General features: G+C 57.2%; 1 protein-coding gene across 1 annotated transcript in view; it reads left to right on the top strand.

Moving 5' to 3' along the window:
- The window catches only part of LOC142086494 (uncharacterized), a 76322-nt gene that overhangs the window by 50716 nt on the left and 6312 nt on the right, over positions 1-19294 (top strand). Inside the window, exons 11-12 of the mRNA XM_075159553.1 lie at positions 6842-6905; positions 15742-15886. The gene's annotated coding sequence lies outside the window, so the exon portion shown is untranslated. The remainder of the gene's footprint in view (positions 1-6841; positions 6906-15741; positions 15887-19294) is intronic.

Below are 19294 nucleotides of genomic sequence, written 5' to 3'. Positions count from 1 at the left end.
CTACTTCTGGATTGTTAGCCTTCCTCTCCCAACTACGCGTGAACAGCCTCCTGCGCCTCCTGCATCCTTGAGCCTGCATCTTCCTGTGCCCGTTGCTGGAGGAGGAACGGCCAGGCGGGCACACAGCGGGTTTTCTGGGCGCGGGGAGCTGTGGTGGGTCTGTTTGACCCCTCTCGTGTGCTGAAAGGCACATCAGTCCTGGAGCCTTGTTTTTGCTCTCCTGAGCCCGGTGCGCAGGCGCTACCTCACACCTCGAGCCCCTCGGCCACGTGTAGCCGCTGGCACGGCTTTGGGGCCGCACGTGCGTGGCCCCACTCACGGTTTGCTCGGGGCTCATGGCTCTGATGGCAGCCTGCCCTCAGCAGCTACCGAGCACCTGAGGATCTCTCGTAGGGGCTTCAGGGGAGGTTTCCGTATCCAGCTCTCCTAAAGCCATAGATTGGCAGATTTGGATACCATGTCCCAGTTATAACTTAAGATCATGGCTCATTTGTTTCTCAGCCTTCAAGTTACTCATTGTAACTTGAAAAAGCTGCTGATTATCTGTCTGGTGCTGCGCCCTGTGCTCTCTGCCTGCCTGCTGGAAGGGCGATCCTTTTCTTGGCGAGATGTTTTTGGTTTGTACCGTTAATATTCAGAATAAATAAGTTTGTGATCTTGCAGCTTGGGGATTGTCACTGTGAGATCCGATGCCCGGGCAGCCTGGGGTGTGGGGCTGGGAGCAGCGCGGGGGACACCTTCCTGCCGAGGCACCCCAACGCGGGGTGAGAAGAGGTGCAGCAGGTAGAGGGGTGCGAGGCGGCTCTCCGCCTGCCTTTCTGGCCACCACGGCCAAAGCGTTTGGTGGGACGGGTGCCCCTTGCTTTGCAGGATTATTCTGCTGTTTATTATGCTGAAGGATGCTGGCACGTCCACGCTGCGCTGGGCTGGGGCGGCTGCGGTGCTGCTCCATCTCCGGCATTAACCAGGGTGCGGCGTGTCCCGGTGCACCCCAGTTACCCCAGTATACCCCAGTGCACCCCGGTACTGGTGTCCCCAAAATCCCAGGCACAGAGGGAGCAGAGGGGATAGCTGATGCCTGTGGGTTAACTGGTGAATAACGCAGGCAGGGTAAGGGGCTGACCTGGGGTTTGTGGCCAGGGCACCGTCGTCAGAGCGTGCAGAGCGAGCATGGAGCAAGCACGGAGTGAGCACGGAGCGAGTGGGCTGCTGCCTCCTTCCCACCCGTGCTGCAGGCTGCGGGAGGGTTTGGCTGCTCTCGGGCTCCTGGTCCTCCCTCCCCGGGAAAGCTGGAGTGCCCTCGCCTCCGAGAGAGAGACGATGTTGTGTTCGCTGCCCTAGAGCTGGTTGGACTCTGAACTGAAGTGGTATTTAATTAAGAAGTGCTAAGTTTTCCACTCCAGCCCTTGTTTGCCATCTGGTATAACAGGGAGAGAGTGGGTTTTTTCACTGTTTACTATTCTCCTCGTTGCTACCAGACCAGACCTGGACCCGGGGAGTCTTCAGTGTCAGCATCCAAGTGTGTGCTTTTATGCACAGTATATGCAAATGCTAGGTAATTTATTTTATAAAACTATTTTTATTGCAGTTCCCAGCGCTCCTAGTACCAGCTGCGATGAGAATCACTTGGATGTTAAAGTGCTGTTGACAAAATTGTTCCCAGCGGCACGTATGCACAGATGCATGTCTCTCTTCCTGCTGAAGTTGAGGGTACTGGGAGGATGAAGGCATCGATGCAGCCGAGCCCTCCGGAGACACGCAGGGGTCGTCTGGGGACAGAAAGCCCTTAACGAGCGGCCACCTCCGCGCAGGGTCTGTGGGAGACGTGCTCAGACTGCAGGAGCCAGCACCGCAGCTCGCTGGCTGCTTCGGCAGCGTGCCACGGGACGGGGCAACGCCGGGCTCTGCCTCTCCCAGCTCGTAGGACGGGGAGCGTGCGGCCGGACCTAGGGAATAGCTAACCCAGTCTCGGGGGAGAAAGGCTGGTTTAGGAAGAGCTTTCCTTTTAATTTATTACTCTGGAGTGCTGCTTACCGGCGGGTGTCTCACAAGCGCGGTACGACCGGGCTGTTCGGGCCGGGAGCATGGTGAGCATCAGAGCACCCGCAGCCCCCCGAGCCGGAGGGTGGGCTGGCCGGGCAGAGCGCGGGGGACGGCGGCAGGGAGAGGGGGCTGGCGGCCGGAGGGATTTGGCTCATCTGCAGAAGGGAACCTGGCAGGAGAAAGGCTGTTTCAAAGGAGGCAGCTGCTGGCGCTGGTGTTGGGAGGTTTGGCGCAGCGCTTTGCAGGGCGATGGGCGGTTAGCCGCTCCTCAGCCTTGGAGAAATGGCAGGAGGAGGTGGTGTGCTGCCAGCCGGCACCCGGGAACTGACCACCAAAGCCCTGGGGAGGAGAGGTGCTGGGGTGGGAGATCAGGGCTGGCTCCGGGGTGGCTCCGAGGGTGCAGGTGGAGATGCGGGAGCAGAGGAGGGCTTGCCGGGACACCCCCCCGGGGACCTGCCCACGTGCTGGCTCGGCTTGCAGGCGGAGGAGTGCGTGACTGCAGGGTCTAAAACGCAGGTGGTCCTGCGTGTCTGGAGATGCCCCTTCTGGCAGCGCGGGCAGCGTGGGACTGCCTGCCTGCCCCCAGCCCTGCCTGCCCTGGCAGCCGTGCCCTCCGCCGTCCCGCGGCTCTGCCGCGGCTCGGGGCGGCCGTCGGCATGGTTCTCCCCATCCCGCCACGGCTGCTCGGTGGATCAGGGGTGGGAGTGTGGTGACAGCCGAGTTCGGGGAGGAGGAGTTAACAAGCAAGGAAAATAGGAGATAAATAGCAAACGAATGCTTCAGCCCATTCATCCTGGAGCCTTACTAAATGTACCATGAATGATTCCTTACAAAATTGAGCTGTACGTACACTTGCTTGATGGCACTGCAGTGAATTGCTTCTTTAGTAAATCTGTCATGTATGCGTAGACTTCATGGCTTTTTTTTTAATGTAAGAACTGTGCGTCACCTCAGGTTGGATCTCTCTTGCCAGGAACCAAATTAGATTCCAGTGCGTCGCCCTGAGTCCCTGGTGTTCGTGCTGGGGGCTGGGGCAGGGGTGCCTCCGCCCCTGGGGTGTCTCTGCACTTGCCTCGGGTGCCGTGATTTTGCCAGGTCCGCTGTGGTTATTCTGTCACCCTTCGCCCCAGCACTGTGACGGTGCCTGCGTTACCGGCTGCAGGAGCCGAGGCGGCTGGCAGGGACGCGATCGCTGCAGCAGCAGGACCCCGGGAGTGCCCCGTGGCAATGTGGCTGTGCCGTGTCTGGTCCTGCGCCCAGCCAGGCACCTCTGTGGGGCTATGGACCCGTCACAGAGCATGCACGGGTGCCCTGGAGTCCTGGCATGGCTGTGGGCCTCCAACGCGTCTCCAAGGCATGTGTGCAATGCATGCACCCAACACGTGCATCCAACGTGGAGTCCAGCACATGCATCCAACATGTGCATACGATGCGTGTGTCCAAGGCATGCATCCAACATGTGTGTCCTACACCTGCACCCAACGTGGGTCCAACACGTGCATCCACCACGGGGCCCGCGGCGTGCCCCCAGCCAGGGGCTCTGCAGCGACGTTGCGCAGCCGTTTCCACGTCCCCGTCCGTGGGCTGTGGGGTCACTGCTCGTGTGCCGTTTGCAAACTGCACCCACAACCTTTTCATGCCCTGATTTCCTCCTTGGCTGCTTCAGGAGGAACATTATTTCTTCTCGCAGGGTCACCGAGAGGGTAAATGCATTAGTGCGGCTCCCGGACGGATGGTGCTGTTAAAACAGAAAGTCTTACTGCTATTTGTACGCTGGATTTTGCTTTGAGGGCTGCGAGCAGCCAGCCGTTGGCTGTGTATTTACACGCTGTGCTCCCAGTCCGTGGGACAGGACAGATATATTTTCTAAGATACTTTCTTTTCCATAAAAAATATTTGATTGCGGTATTGACAGAACCACTGATGTAAAAGGGCAAGGAAATATTTCCAAATGGTTTATCTGGCAGCTGTAAATTTCATCTCATGTTGCTTATTGACCTCTAATTGTTTCCAGTAGTAGCGGGAGACAGGAAGATCAATAGGGCCGGGGAGATAGTTAATATCCTCCCGGTGCACTTAACTGTAGTTAGAAAATGCTAGAATTCATCTTCCTGTGATTTTTAGCAGGTTTGTAATTGAAACGTTGGGCGCCCGTATCTTGGACATCTCCGTGCGCTGGGTTCTGTGAAAAGCATTAATTTCCCTGCTCGCCCTGTCCTGGAGGCTCTGAGCAGCCTCGTGGGTCTCCAAGCTGCCCTTCCCTGGCCAGAGGAGCTTTAGACATTCAGGAGACCCTAGTCTAGGGGGAAGATGCAAATCAGACTCTTCTCCCGAAGAGCCTGACCACCTCATTTGCTCCGTGACGGTGGGGTTGTGTTGTGTTTGCTGAGCAATGAGGAAATGCTGTGCCACCAGCTGCCAAACAAACATTCCTTCTGCATATATTTCCGATAACTCACTCCTGTGGGCTGCCAAGAGCTTTCCAAGGTCTCCAGAGCCTCGTTGCTTCTCTCCGTTTCTCTTCCAACCAAACCACCTTTCCCCATGCCCAGTAAGCCCAGCAGCCTTCCCGTCCGGCGTATGGCCCTACAAGTGCTACAGACAGAGGATTTTTTGCAATTTTTAACTTACGACTTTTAATGCCAAGATTAACGGAACGATTTCCCGTCGCTCTGTGAGCCGAAAGGCGTGCGTATCCGTCGGCTGCACATCGCCTGCCCGGGAGGTCTTGCTGTCCCACCGCGCAGGTCGGGTCAGCCCCGCGTGCCCAGGCGCAGGCGCGGGGCGATCAGCGGACCCTGCCGGGCTGTTGCCCCAAAACCTGCTGCCCACCTCTGTGCCGGGACGGGCCTGCGCCAGGCAGGCTGCACGGGCAGCGTGCAGGCAGAGTCGGCAGCACGCCGGGAATCACGCCGGGACCGCAGCCCTGCGGGGGGCTCCCCGCGCTGTCCCCAGCTCTGCCGGCTCTCGCGCCGGCTCCTGCCACCTTTCCCCGCGGCTCCTGGGGTTCCTTCCTCTGCACGGCCCTTGCTGGGGGTCAGCGGCTGGCTTTGCGTCCCGGCCACCGCGCACACCGAAGGGCACATGTACAGTGCAAACGTAAGGCTTGCTCAGGAAAATAGGGTGCACCCCACCCACCCCTGCGTTTGCAGGGTGCTCCTACCTGGGACCCCCCCCCGACCCGTGCCCAGGCTGCGGGGAGCGGGCACCCCGGGCACCGCACACAGCCTCTCGTTAGCACTGCTTCCAATCAGGGCCAGACAAAGCCGAGGAATTTTTAGCAGTCCTTTAATCATTTCTGTTACTCCCCGGCAGATGTGTTTGGATTTGGGCGGTAGCTTGGCATGACCCAAACCGGACCGTTCTGTGGCACTTGCAGGCGGGGAATGTGACCGGTTTGGGTCTCTTTCCAAAGGGAAGGAGGCGGCGGCGCAGGCGTTTCGGTGCCTCCAGGGCTCGGGGGAAGCTGGCGTGAGGCAGCTCCTGCGAAGGGCACTTGGGAATCATCCTTGCGCCAAGTCACCAGATCCTCTGGTCTGTAGTAGCCAAAGGTGAGTCTGGTTTTATAATCCCTTTCCGAATCCTGGAAGTAGCCAGTGCCTGGTGGGAGCGGGGTGTCCTCCCCCCCGCAGCATCCCCAAATCCCACGGCGTGTAAGAGGGAGAGGTGACGGCACCGAAATCCTGCCGTTACGGCAGAGCAGCCCGCGAAGTCACCCCGCCGCAGCTCAGCCCCCGTCCCCCTGCCCGCCCACTCCTCCACCCCTCCCGGGAAGGGTGAGAAATGAACCCGGGTTTCATGCTGGGCTGATGGAAATGCTGCTTTTCACCTTGCGTGGCGGTGGCGTTGGTCCGTCTAGCGTGGGGCCAGCGGCGAGCCAAGAGCTGTGCTTCAAACACGACAAGTATCTCTAATAAATCACCTCTCCTCCAGCTTTCGCGAAGGATTTTTAAAAGTCCGTAAGCATTCCTGTAGCTGGAGCTCCGCAGGAAAGAAGGGGCCGAGAGAAGGCGAGGGGAGCTGAAATGCGGTTGAGCGCTGATGGCCGCACCGAGATGCGGGAGAGGATCCGGGCGTGGGGTGCACAAAGGAGGTGTCGGGAAAGGCGCTGGAGTGGCAGGGAGAGAGGGGACAACTGGGTCTGCGGGATGGAGCCCGGGATGGAGCCGGATTCTCCTGCGGAGGGAGGCGGAGAGGGACCAGCCTGCAGAGGCAGACGGCGAGCCCAGGGCACCTTCACCGCTGCGGAGGAGGGGGGTGGATGCTTCGGGTGACCCCACAACCTGCCCTGGGGTGGGGAGTGGGTGGCCGTCTGCCGGCCGGTCCCCTCCCTGGGCCACCGGCAGGGCCACCAGCGGTCCCCCTGCCCGCAGAGGGATGCCACTCTCCAGGGGAGCAGCAATGCCCCCGACTCCCCTCCAAACCCGTCGCAATGGCAGGGCTGCAGGTGACGGTGACGGGGTTATTGTCTGCCCGGTGAAACACAAACAACTCCCCGGCTCTGCCTGTCATCATGAATCACGGCAGAGCAGTAATCTTTCATTAGAGCATTCAGCACTAATTGCTGGCAAAATGCCACGTGCCTATTTTCTCATTTTAACAAAACATTTATGCATGAAAGATTTAATGCCAGGTATCAAGCATATCATTGTAAATTTACCACTAATTAAGCCTAATTAAAATAATTAAATGGCTGTGGAGTCACAATGTGAATTAAAATCACATTTCCTCTTGTGTGCGTGCCACTCTTCTTGCTGCCCTTACTTCGAATTTAAGACACAAATATTTTCCTTTTCAGATTCATGCGAAGTGTCTGTGTGGCAGAGGGGATTTAATCATTAAGATAATGCTGTGATTCGATGGTAAGTTTTTCAATTTCAGGACCTCTTGAGATTTTTCTTTATCTGGATGAAGTATGGACAATTTGACAAATCTGTTCCTCCAAGCAGTCGCTTGCTTTTGCATATTCATTACTCATTGGATTTTTAATCAAAGTCGCTGATGGACCCTTTGCACCACAAATAACTCGGTCATGAATAATTGATGGTGTTTAGCTGCGGGTTGGTGGGTGCGGGGGGCTGCTGCGCCTGGCCCGCTGCACGCACCACATGGCGCTGCAGATGTTCGGGTTTCACATGTGCACAGCTCATCAAACCCAGAACCGAGCCGGAGCCCTGGGCGGGCGCCGTCCCTCGGCACGCCATCTGCTTCCCACCCCGCGCGGGGTGAAAGCGAACCTCCGTGAATTGTGGGAGCCGGGTTTGTTTTCCTGCTGCTGGTGCACGAGGCGCTCTGCCTCTGGTTTCGCCTTTTTTCCTTTTGCTGGAGAGGCTCTGGCCAGAGTTTCTGCCCCGTTTTCACAGCCGTGGGTGACCAGGGGCTGGGGCGCTCCGGGGGATGCTCTGGCTGGGGGCTCCAGCTGCAGCACCCTCTGCTGAGGCTGGGGTTTCTCGGAGAAACACGCATCCTGGTGCCGGGACTGCTTTCCCCCAGACTTTGCCGGTGACCCCCCGCCACCTCCCACCCACGATGGGTGCTGGGGACCCCCGAGGCTTGCGGGAAGCCTCCCACTGCCGAGCTGTGCGTGGCAGGGACCAGCCCCCTCTGCCCCGGCGTGCCCGTCGGCGAGCACCCCGGCTCCTCTGGCAGCGCCTCCTTTGCTGCCCGCACCCGTGCCAGGGCTGGTTCCCCAGGCAGTGTGGGGTGCCTGTCCCACACGTGCCTCCCCCATACCCCTGACGGGGGGAGCGCCTTTCCCCCACCCCAGAAAACTGGTGTTTCTAAGATTGCCGGGTGTAATTGTTCCTCAGCCCTTGCATTTAGCTGGCCTGGCTGCAGCACTGCAGGAGATGCAGAGCAAGACATGCGCTGCCAGTTAATTAAGGTGCTGGAGGAGCTGGAAGAATTGCTCTCTTATCACCAGAACAATTAAATGTGAAATAGTTGTGATTTTGACCTAAAAGGACATGAGAAGGGGAATCATCATTGAGCAACATCCCCAGCAGCCCTGAATTGCTGCTGCCCATCCTCCCCGGAGCAGAGGTGGGAACGGCGGATGGGGTCCCCTGCAAAAGCCCCGGAGCACCGGGAAAGGACCCCTCCGGGAGGGAGGCAGAGGAGAGCCTTCCTCCCTGGGTGACCCCCTGGCCTCTCTGGTGGATTAAACCCTCTGCGCTTGAGGTCTGCCCATGCCCTGGGGTCCCCGGGGAAAATGAGAAACTGCTCAGGAGACAGGGGAAATCTCTGCTTCAAAGGGCTTTGGTTTCTCCTAGAATCGTCATGAATTTTGGAGGCCTGATAAAATAGCTGGCAATCTGCTCCCCGTAACACGCCGGGTTACAACACGGGTTCCGAGGAACCCCAAAAACCAACCCTATTTGCCCTGTAAAGGAGTTTTCGTTATCATTTTGCCTGGGTGCACTCCTTGGTGCTGCTGCGCTGCTCTGTGCGGTTGTACGGCGTTGGCCCAGTCCTTCACCGGCGCGCAGGGGTGTCGGGAGCAGCTCAGCTGGCCGCTGCCGGCTGCTTTTGCAGCGGCTTTGCTACCGGGTGAAGTGAGCTGGAGCCTGGATCCGCGGGGTCGAGCCCCTCGCACCCCTCGCGGCGTCACCCAGCTGCGGCCCCGCTCCACCATGCCCAGCAGCGGGTGTTTGAATCCGATTCGGGGAGCTCAGGAGCAGAGGGTGCTACCACTGCTTGCCGAGGCTTTGCTACTGGAAACCCTCTTTGCTTTCCTAGTGCCGTCAGAGGAGGCAGACCCGAGAAGGGTCTTCTGCTGGGAAAAGACAGAGCAATCAAGTGGGCAGGGAGCCCCGGGGCGCGGCGTTTGCCCAGGGATGGTCAGAGTCTCCAGGGAGTCTCGGGTGAGCTCGGGATGAGCTTCTGGAGCCGGCACAGCCTGGCTGGCTGCCAAGCGGTTCCTTCTGCTCCTAAAATCTCTGAATCTAACTGGGACAGGCGTGCCAAGTCTCGTGTGTGTCTGATGGAGACAGGGGGTCCTGAACTTCTGTCCCTGCTGCCGCAGAAGTGGTGGCTCTCCTTCACTTCGAGGATGCTGAGCTCGGAGACTCGCCCCGTCCCGAACCTCATCCTCGTCAGCGATGTAATTAGCAGGCGGTGGCAGCCCTGACAAACTTCTGCCGGCGAGGCACAGCTTGTCAGCCGCTGAGGGGGCTGCAGGCACAGCCGTCCTGCTGTCGCTCTCCCAAAGGCTTTTGTCAATCGGTGTCAACCTGACACGCGGGTGCCCAATCTGTCCTGTCTCGGGTCTCGGCAGCGGCGTGGCTCTTTGCTTCATCCCACCAGGCACGGGTGGGAGGAGGAGTGTGGTCCCCGGGGGGTGTCACGGACCTGCCACCTGCAGCCGCCGCGCATCGCTGCTGGGTGCCGAACACACGTTCAGCGCGCTTGGATGCAGATCGGGTACTAACGATGTTTTGGGAAGCATCACTCGACCGTGCCAGCAAGGCTTGGCAGGTCCTGCAGGTCCGGCCGCTGGAGTCAGCCCATACGTGGGATGGTGACAGTTGCCTGTCAGAGCCGAGGTACATCTCTGTCCCCATCGCGCTCGAACGACCCGACCCATGGTCTGAGAAACGCAGTGGGTTGCTGGTGTGGGTGCGGGGAGAGCGTCGCCCACCGACCCTTCGCTTCCCTCGAGGAGCGGGGCAGGGCCCTGCGCTTCCCAGCCATGCCGGTCGCTTCTCTTCTGGTTTTTTTGCAAGAGGAGGGGTTTGATATTTGTTGTCCCGCGGTGCTTATTCAAACGGGCAGCCTGGCACCGGGGTCTGACAAGGAGGTTGACAGGGTAAAAGGAAAGGGAGAAGGAGGGAGGCTGGCCGGGGCGGCGATGCATTATTTACTGCGCTCTCACATGTGTGGTCTCAGCCAGGTCTCCGATGCAGCATAATGGATTGCAAAGCCCCTTTGTATGCTCGGTGTGGCCGCCGCTATATTTTAGACTTGAGTCATTCAAGTAAACCCTGGGCAATGCTCTGCGCAGGCTGATTAACCTTTTATTTCCCAGGAACTGACTCATTTTCCCTCGCAGCATGGTGTCCCTCGCCCTGCACCCTCAGCCCGCCCCGGCTGCCGGGTTTTGCCGACTGGCCGGGGAAGGGGCCGGGCGGAGGGGGTTTGGTCACCCAGCGTGGGGGTCCCTGCAGCGGAGGAGCAGCAGATTGGCCCTATCGCTGCGCCCTCTAATCCCAAATAAACTCCCCTGAGCTCCTTGGCAGTGCTGCCTGCTGCAGGCGGGGGCACCGTGGTGGCGGTGGTGGTGGCAGTGGAGGTGGCGGCGGTGGTGGCGGTGGTGGTGGCAGTGGCAGTGGCAGTGGCGGTAACAGGGGGACCAAGCGGGGTCCGGGCAGGCACCGGGAGCAGATCCGGACAGATACAATACCCCGCTCCAGCAGGACTGGGATCTCCCAGGCCACAGCGTGGGAGGTTGGTCTTAAATTGGAAGGAAGAGCCACGCGTTTAACCCTCCTCCCACCTCGGGCTGCAGAGAAAAAGCGAGAGCGGTGGAGGTTATGGGAGGTGTAAGGGGACAGGCAACAAGCCAGGGTTCGGGGATGGGTGCAAGCCCGTGTTGCATGTGCACCCCAAACGTGGGTGACCCCCCCTTCAGCCGGGGAGCTTGCCTGTACCCACTGAGCTGGCGGTAACACACAGCTGCAAAGTGCTGCCCATTTATCTCCTTCATCTCGGCGGTTCGCAAGATGAGGTTGTATTTCTCTTTTCATAACCCAGGGAAGAAGCAGTTGGGTTTTTAAAAAAAAAAAAAAGGTGTTGGTTTTCTGAAGAGAGCTGCTGTGATCGTGTCTGTGAAGGTAGGTGCTCTGCAAGCCTACAGGGAAAAAGCCCCGCTAGGTCCATAAATAATTCAGCGGCTCTGACACAGACTGCAGGCATGTCGGAGGAGTTCCTCTGTTGCGGGTAGATCTATTGATCCTTGTTTGGTTTGAATCCTGGAGACAGAGCTTCCGGCAGGGACTCTGCCGTCACCTTCCCGCAGAAGCGGAGGAGCATCTCAGACCCCTGCCTCCCAGCGACGGGGGTTTCACAGCGGCTTTGGGCCACCGGCCCGGTGCCGTCCGCCGCCCTCCGCTCTGAAGGGACATGTTGCTGAAGTCCTTTATCACCTCTCCTCTTAACTATAGGATGAATAATTAACTCCTCTGGCTAATCGCTCTGGAGTTTTGCACACTGAAAGGGACCACTTCTGCTCCCTGTTAAAAGCAAAACGTTATGGCATTATCCCCTCGGCCCGAGGGGACAAGCGGTGCGCAGAGCCGCGTGCCTGCCCGGTGACCACAGCATCCTCCCGCCACGACAGCATCCTCCCGCCGTGACAGCATCCTCCCGCCACGACAGCATCCTCCCGCCACGACAGCATCCTCCCGCCATGACAGCATCCTCCCGCCGTGACAGCATCCTCCCGCCACGACAGCATCCTCCCGCCACGAGAGCATCCTCCACCACGACAGCATCCTCCCGCCACGACAGCATCCTCCCGCCACGAGAGCATCCTCCCGCCACGACAGCATCCTCCCGCCACGAGAGCATCCTCCACCACGACAGCATCCTCCCGCCACGACAGCATCCTCCGCCATGAGAGCATCCTCTGCCATGACAGCATCCTCCGCCATGACAGCATCCTCCCGCCACGAGAGCATCCTCCGCCATGAGAGCATCCTCCCATCCTCCTGGTGCTGGAGCCGTCTGTGCCAGGCAAATATTGTGCTGTAGAGCCCTGAGAGGAGGGAGAGCTCCTGCAGCCACGGGCAGCTTGTTTTCTTGCTACGGTCCGATGCGCAGAGCGACAGCGTCCCTTAGCAGGGCGAATAGCGGCCGCGCTGCACCCGCAGCTGCACCCGCAGCAGGGTACCTGCACAGAAATCGCTCGTGAGCCCCCAAAGGGTCTTGCTAGCCGTGCTCCCCAGGTGCCATTTGAGAGCGCTTTCAGTTTGGGCTTTAAATTCAAAAAGGGAGGAAGATGAAAATCATCTTTTTCTTGTTTCCTGAAGCGTGTTGGCTTCTGAGCTACACAATTCGCTGCGAGGGCCCGTTTTCCCAGTTGTTTGCTGGGCATCGCATCCTTCCCCGAGTGATAAAACTAACAGGAGCCCTTGTACAGACACAGGCGTGTTATCATAGAGGTATTCCAAGATACGTCTTCTGGCACGGTTATCCTCCCCCTTGTTGAACGCACTGAAAAGATTCAAATGCTTCAAATGGATTAAGCATTTGGTTTTTCTTGGATTAATTTTTTTTCCATGAATATAAACCATTTTGCATTTCAAAATCCTTCAGCAAACAGAGCAGTTTGTCTTTGTGTTTGCTAATTTAAAAACAAATATTTGCCTGCCAAGCAAATATAGTCTCTTAGGATGTGCTATTAATAGGATAATTAGGCAGCCGGTAATGAAAAGGATTGCTGGTAATTATGGCAAGATTTGTTTTGGCATTTGAAGGCAGAAAGGGAGGCTGAAGTGCTAAAATCTACCTTAGAGTTAATTAGTGCTATTAGAATACACCTGAAAAAATAGGCCAACTAATGAACACTTCAGTTTATTTTTAAAGAGGCCGTGCAAGTATTTTTTCCGCGAGATATTTAGAAAGAAAACAAAATCCTCTTTCTTTCAGGTTTCCACAAGGCGTTTCAGGTGGGATGAAGTGTCACTCCCCGGCGGGACGGAATCGCTGGGAAACCCCCGGAGCAGCACGGCTCAAGCCCCGGCGATTCGGGGGGGCCTTCCCGGCCCCGGCAAGGCTTTGGGGGGCAGGTTGGGGATGTTTTGGCAGCGGGTGGTTGCTCCGGCATCGCGTCGGGGGGTTTGGCTGAGGTCAGCGTGAAGGGGCAGTTTATTTTCCAGCTGCAGAGCAGAAACCTTTCTGTTATATAAAGCCTCCCCTCGCTCACAGTTGAACTTTATGTGCATTTGTTGGTATACAAAAAAATGTTGCGGCTGGCCCTGAAATGATTAATTAGAAAATTACATTTATATAACCCTCTAATCTGTATTTGTGTGTTGCCAAGGGCAGAGGCAGAGGTGGGGGAATTACATCCAGATTAGCTCTGAGCCAAAGGAAGCCCAGATCTGAGATTATTTTGAGGGCAGAAATTGTAAAATTGTACCAATTCGGGGAAAAAGAGCCAAAATTAGGGGTTTTTCCTTAATTCTCCCCTCCCACAATTAAAAAAAAGAGAGAAAATGAATGGAGCGAGGTGGTGCCTTTCAGGGTTACTGGGTAACAGCCCCGGAGCCGGCTCTGTAAAGCAAGAGGTGAGATTATAGAAAAAGCTTATTTCCAGCTGAACATGGCCTTCAGTTTCCCAAACAAAATTGCTTTTATTCTTCTCAACATGTGTTCAAAAAGATTAAAGAGCTGTAAGCTTGCACAGCTTAATAAGAGTATGCATTAGAAGAGTGGCCTGGAACGGCAGCGCAGAACAAGTCCACCACGGTTTGGGGAGGATTTGAAATCCTGTTTATTGAATTATAAAGAACCTTAAAGGATAAAGGATATTGAAGTAGGGATTTTAATACTTTGTGGTATTTGGGGGAGTTATTCGATCACAACAAATCATTTAAAAAGTATTTTGCTGGGGGTTTTTTTTTGCCGTGCGAGCGGAGTGCGAGGGAGCAGGACTGATGATGAAGAGTTAATTGAAAAATAGGACGCGGCTCTGATTGCTGGATCGATTTGGAATCCGATCGCTACAAAGAATACATTTTCTCTGTAATTATATGGACAAATTAAAGACAAAGCCTAAAGGCTTTGGTAGATGCTCTATTAACTGAAAAAGTCGAGCGGCAGCGGAGCCCTGCATGGGTTTCCTGCTAGGAGGAAATTTTGGGTTAAGTTAATTCTGGAAGGCAGACGTAGCTGAACGCATGTTTGTAGCGTGTCAGTCAGGGTGGTATTTCAGTTCCTAACAAGATCTGGGGTTAGGCAGATCGCCTGGAAGCAAAGAAGTGACTCAGAGCCCTAAAATTTCACTCGGGCTCTGGGGAGGTTGGAGGTTGACCCAGCGCTGCCGGAGCTTCGCCTCGCTCCCTCGCATCCTCTCCATCCTCCGCGGCGATGTGCGCTGGCAGGAGCGGGATTAACTACAGAATTCAAGGTTTGCTGGACGGGTGGATTTGCAGTTTCTAAGCAGCCCCGTTGTCTGTGATAACTTATGCTGTTCTGCTCCGTAAGAGGATTGGGCAGATTAAATGAAATCATGAGACATGCTATGCAAATTACATCCCAAATCTGATTTTCTGTCGGGGATTAGGGTTAAAATATTGGGAACTGTAAACTTTTTCCTTGTCTGGTCTAGAGGGTGCACTTTCCAAATGAGTCGGTGAGTGTCAGCTCGGGAGCCCCAGCTGGTTCCTCAGTGTTTTCAAGCCCGGTGCTTAACAATAATAAAAATAAAACACCCCTCTGCCACTTTGTACAGAGCCTGGCAGCCCTTGCGCCATCTCCCATGTCCCGCTGATGGGATAATCTTCCTGCGGTGTCCCGGATCAGTCCGGAGCCCGCACTGGGATGTCTTTGCATGCCTGCTTCCACCCGGCATCGGGCAAGCGGCGCATCCCGGCTCCCGGTACCTCTGGCCTCCGGACCCATCGGTGCCCGTGCTGGTAGCAGACCAGTGCTTCTGCCAGCCGCCTCCCGCCAGCCGGGCTGCTGCGGCACGGGCGGGGATGGAAATCTCTTAAATTTCCCCAGTGCTGTGTGCAGGGATTGCTGGAGTTGCACATCGGGTTCCTTTACGTCTTTCTAACCTCTTTTGTTCCATAGCGGGGCAATGAGTGATGGGTTGGAGGAGGGAAGGCATGAGCAGCCCCTGCGGCTCCCCGGTTTGCAATCCCCCCGAACGGGTCTGGTTTTCAGGTGTTCGCTCTTCTTTAGGTGACGGCCGGGCAGGGACCAGCGCGGCAGCACAGCGGGCTGGGTCAGGGCCCAGCGCGGCGGCTCCGGCCGGGGAGCGGCTCCCCGCATGGCGTGTGCTCGTCCCCGAGAGATGTGTTCCTGCCACGCACCCAAAAACGGGGTACCACAGAGCAAATAGAAATGAGAGCGGCTTTGGTATGACCTTGAAATGTTACGGGGCAGCCCGGCAGTCCCTGTAGAGCGGGAGAGATATGGCACCAAAGTTCTGAGTAAAGAAATAAATAATGATAAATCTGAATCTTTCCATGACTCAAAGGAATTTGCAATGGAAAATAGGTTTGGGCCAGTTACGACTCTCCATAGGGTTTGGCAGCCAGACACGACAGCACTATGGTGTATACGGGGGGTGAGTCTATAGAGCTTCCCTATAGCACCGTGCTGTATATACGGTGTGACGGCACTGGTATGTGTGCACAGGGCCACGGAGCAGCCCCAGGACGCCCACGCCCCCGCGCCGCTGCTCACCGGTGCCATTACCCAAGCTGAAAGCAGTGGTTGCCCGCTTTCCGCAGGCGAGGCGTCTTGAGTGCTGGGCCCCCGAATTCCAGCCCTGGGCCGTAGGAGAGGGGGAGCAGGGACAGACTCCCCCCGCTCCCCCCAAACGCCCCATCCTGCCGCCCCCCCTTTCCGTGCCTCCGCTCAGGCTGAGCCCTTGCCTGGGAATAACTGAGATCTCTGACTGATCATTCACCCCTTTAGACGTCCTCGTGTTCATTAGGCTTCGTTATTTTTTTGTTTTCTTTTTAGAAACCCCGGGTTGCAGCTCGTGAACGGCCCGTCCCGCTGGCCCCTCGCCATTTGGAGAACGGCTCCGTTTCTGCAGCGGCCGTTGGGGCTGTAAATCAAAGCCCTTCCCATTAAAGCTCAAAACCGCTGAGGGAGATCCGCACAGGTTTGGTGCTCCTGTTGTTTTCCGTGGGCTTTGTCCGGGTGTCGTTAGGGCTGCTGGGGGCCAAGTCCCTCTGGAGCTACCCCGTTACGTTGCAACGCAGCCAAATGCTTTATCGTGCTTAATTTTAGAGGTTTGCTGGGCTCGTGCCTGGCCTCTCGCAGAGCCTGTGCACGCCTCGAGGGCCGCGGGGCTTTCCGAGAGTAAAGCCGGGTTTTGCCTCGGGCAGAGCCCGGTGCCGGTGTCACGGGACGACCGGTGCGCAGGAGGCAGGACCCTTCCCCTCGGGGTCCCCGGGGAGCCGCTCACCCCCAGGGACCACGCAGTCGTCCTCTGGGAAAGGATGGGGACGGTCCCAGGGGCAGCAGGTCCCCGGCCCCGTGCCACGGGGCACCGGGCTCCCCACCGCCCCGCTCCCCGGCCAGCGCGGGGGGGAGATGCTGCCGGCCCCCCCAGGCACCGGGAAGCTGGTTTTTGGTGCGTGTGCCGGGAAGGGACCACCACCGGGTCTCTCCTCCTGCGTCCCGGGTTTAGGAGCTCTTTTGGGAGCCTGGAGGGCTCGCAGCACCCCCAAATGCTTCCCTGCCCGGTCCCCTAGACCCCCCCTGCTACCCACGGCCCCCGGGGAGCCGCGCAGAGGCTTTGCAGAGCTGCATCCCCGGGCAGCTTCGGGTCAGCCACATTTTGAGAGTGCATTCGGAGGGAGAGGGGGCCCGGCAGGGCAAAAGCAACAGCCACAAAAATAAACACCAGTCTCCCCGCATGCACTTTGGCAGGGACAGGAGGGCGGGGGGGGCTTTCGCCGGCTCCGTCGCTGTTTGATGTCCTGAGGTCTGGGGCGAAACGCTGCTTCGTGTAGCACGGACACGCCGAGCTGCGCTTTCTGGCTCCTGCATACTGTGTGTTTCTTTTTAAACATTTCCAGCCTGGTTCAATTTGTTTTCTATTACCATCAGCTCCGGTGCCTGTGCAGTTTTGTTGATCAAAGCAGAACACGTTGGCTGACATCGAAGCGCTTCCAAAAATGGGGGGACGGGGGGGGAACACGGCCTCTCCGTGAACTCGCTGGAAAAACGATGTACCTCGGGGCTGCCTGGCTGCTAATGGGGTTTTTTGGAAGGCGCTGGCCCTTGGTGGGACCCTGTGCCACCATTTCATCACAAGCAATTAAAATCGAGGCCAAAGCGGGTGCACGCTTGGAGATTTTCCCCTTGGCGCGGTGCGGCCGCGTGCCCTGCACCCGCGTGCAGTGGCCTTCAGTGGGGAGAGGGGGATTCCCATGGAGGGAGCGTGGTGGTCTCCCCCCACGGGAGAGGGCTGGGATCCCCAGGGGACCCCTCTGCCCGCAGGCAGGCTCCCCACCCCGCCGCTGCCGAGTTTCTCAGCTGCGCTGTCTGGCCGGGATTAGGCAACATTAGTGGCCACAGCTGAAGGTTTCCAAAGGCAGATGTAGGAGCTGGCATCGCCTTACCGTTTTTATTTGGTTTTTTGATCCATTCCTGGAATGTAAATTAAGGCAGAGGAAAAACATATGGGGCCATATCCTGCTGCTAGATACATGGGCACCCGTCCTGCTGGCTCCCACATCAAGGGGGGCTGCACCCGATGCTCCGCTGGCTCCGACTGCTCGTGGCGGGGAGAGATGCTAAAGGGTTTGGGGTCCCAGGAAGCGGATCCCAAAAAGCCTGAATCCAGAGGCAGGGCTCCCCCCTCCCCTTGAAACTGGGATCCCCCCGTGTCCCATCCGGTTTCAAGGGGAGGGGGGAGCCCTGCCCAAGGGGATGTGGTACCCAGGGATGCGGGAGGGAGGGGATGTGGTACCCAGGGAAACCATCAGCTCCCCGCTGACCTCAGGTTTTCTCCGGACGAGGATGCCGTTGGTCTGTCACCACGAGGAGAGCCGGGATATATAAAACCTCTTCTTGACCAGCTGCTCTGGCTTCCCCAGCCACTTTGGGCTCCAGGTCTTCCTCTCCCCCCAAAAAAGGTTTGCTAGATTTGTGCGTGGAGAAACCAGCAATGGGTTTCCCAGGCTGATCTGCTGCACAGCTTGGGGAAACACGCGGCATCTCTGCGGCATTGGGATTCATTTATTCAGTGTCTCTTCCAGGTAGCGTGACTTAAGCATCCCTAATACTTGATACAGGAGATGGTAGCTGTCAGGGAGAACAGCCCTGTGAGCTGTACACCTTCAGCATCCTCCAGAGCATGTTTAAGAAGCTGACACTAAATAAATAATGCTGGATGAAGATGCAGAAGTGCTGTTTGCAGGTATTAAAATGTGGTGTTCAGCAGTCGCCTGGCATTTCTCCTGAAGTTTCCGTAATGTCTGCAATCTAATCATCCCAAATGCGCTTCTTGAGCAGAAAAGCCACAGGATATTAATGTTTGGGATGAGAAAAGCTGGTTTTTCCCCAAACAATGTGTAGGTGCAAGCTGGAGCCCTGTGTTGCTCTGTTTCATCTCCGCTGTGCTGGACCGGGGCGTTTGCACCCCAGCTGAGGGGGGAGCAGCATCACAGCCCAGGCTGCGGGACGGGGGTGGCTCAGCACCCGTTCATCCCATCGGCTCCAGCAGCGGCAGCCGGGGAAGGGGCAGCGGGAGCTGCTTCAGCGCCGGGTGGTGCATGTGGCAGTGGCACTGTTGAACTGTGGCACTGGGAGAGGGGCGAGGGGCTGCCCAAAAGCACTGACCAGGGCGATGGTTTTTTGGGGTGCCAGGACTGTGGCATCACTCGCTGGGATAAATCGGTGCCCCGGTGCCCCGCTGATGATTTCCATGGGCACTGTTCCTTTGCTTCCACAAAAACCTCCCCACCTATATCTTTTACCCCTTCCCAAAAATCAGGGCTGTGACGTCGGGTCTGTGTGCGGTCAGGCTGGTTTGAAGCCGGCCAGCGCTTTCAGATTTGGGTGGCTTGAAGCGATGTCCTCGGACCCACCGTGCTCCGTCCCGTGGCCAACGACCGCTTGTCCGGCCTGGGCTTTCTCCGGAGTGCAGGTTTCCAAATGCGCTTTATTCTGGGTGCCGGGGCGGTGCCGAGCCGGGAGCTGCAGGAGCTCGGGGTCCTGCTCCCCTTGGGTGCGAGCTCTCCCTGAAACCCTGAACTGCGCTGGCCACTGCCTAACCAGCTCCAGCTTGGGTGTTTTGTTGCTCTCTATTTTTTAATGGAAAAGGCCTTTTGGTCACATTATTCAAATATGGGATTAAAATGTAACTAACTGCCTGAATTCAAAGGTTGCCCTAAGCCACGGTCCCCCCATGCCTCTGATCTGCCCTAGCACTCGAGCAAAGTCTCTCTCCAAACCCACTTTAAATTATTCCAGAAAATGGCTTATTGCTTCTTTTGTGTCTTGCAAATTTACGGGGGAGGGACTTTTTATTTTCACGGATTAATCATCGCAAGGGGAG

The sequence above is a fragment of the Calonectris borealis genome, chromosome 11, assembly GCF_964195595.1.
Source record: "Calonectris borealis chromosome 11, bCalBor7.hap1.2, whole genome shotgun sequence".
NCBI lineage: Eukaryota > Metazoa > Chordata > Aves > Procellariiformes > Procellariidae > Calonectris > Calonectris borealis.
Note: the sequence above shows the minus strand (reverse complement) of the source record. Positions and strands in the feature narration are given on the sequence as shown.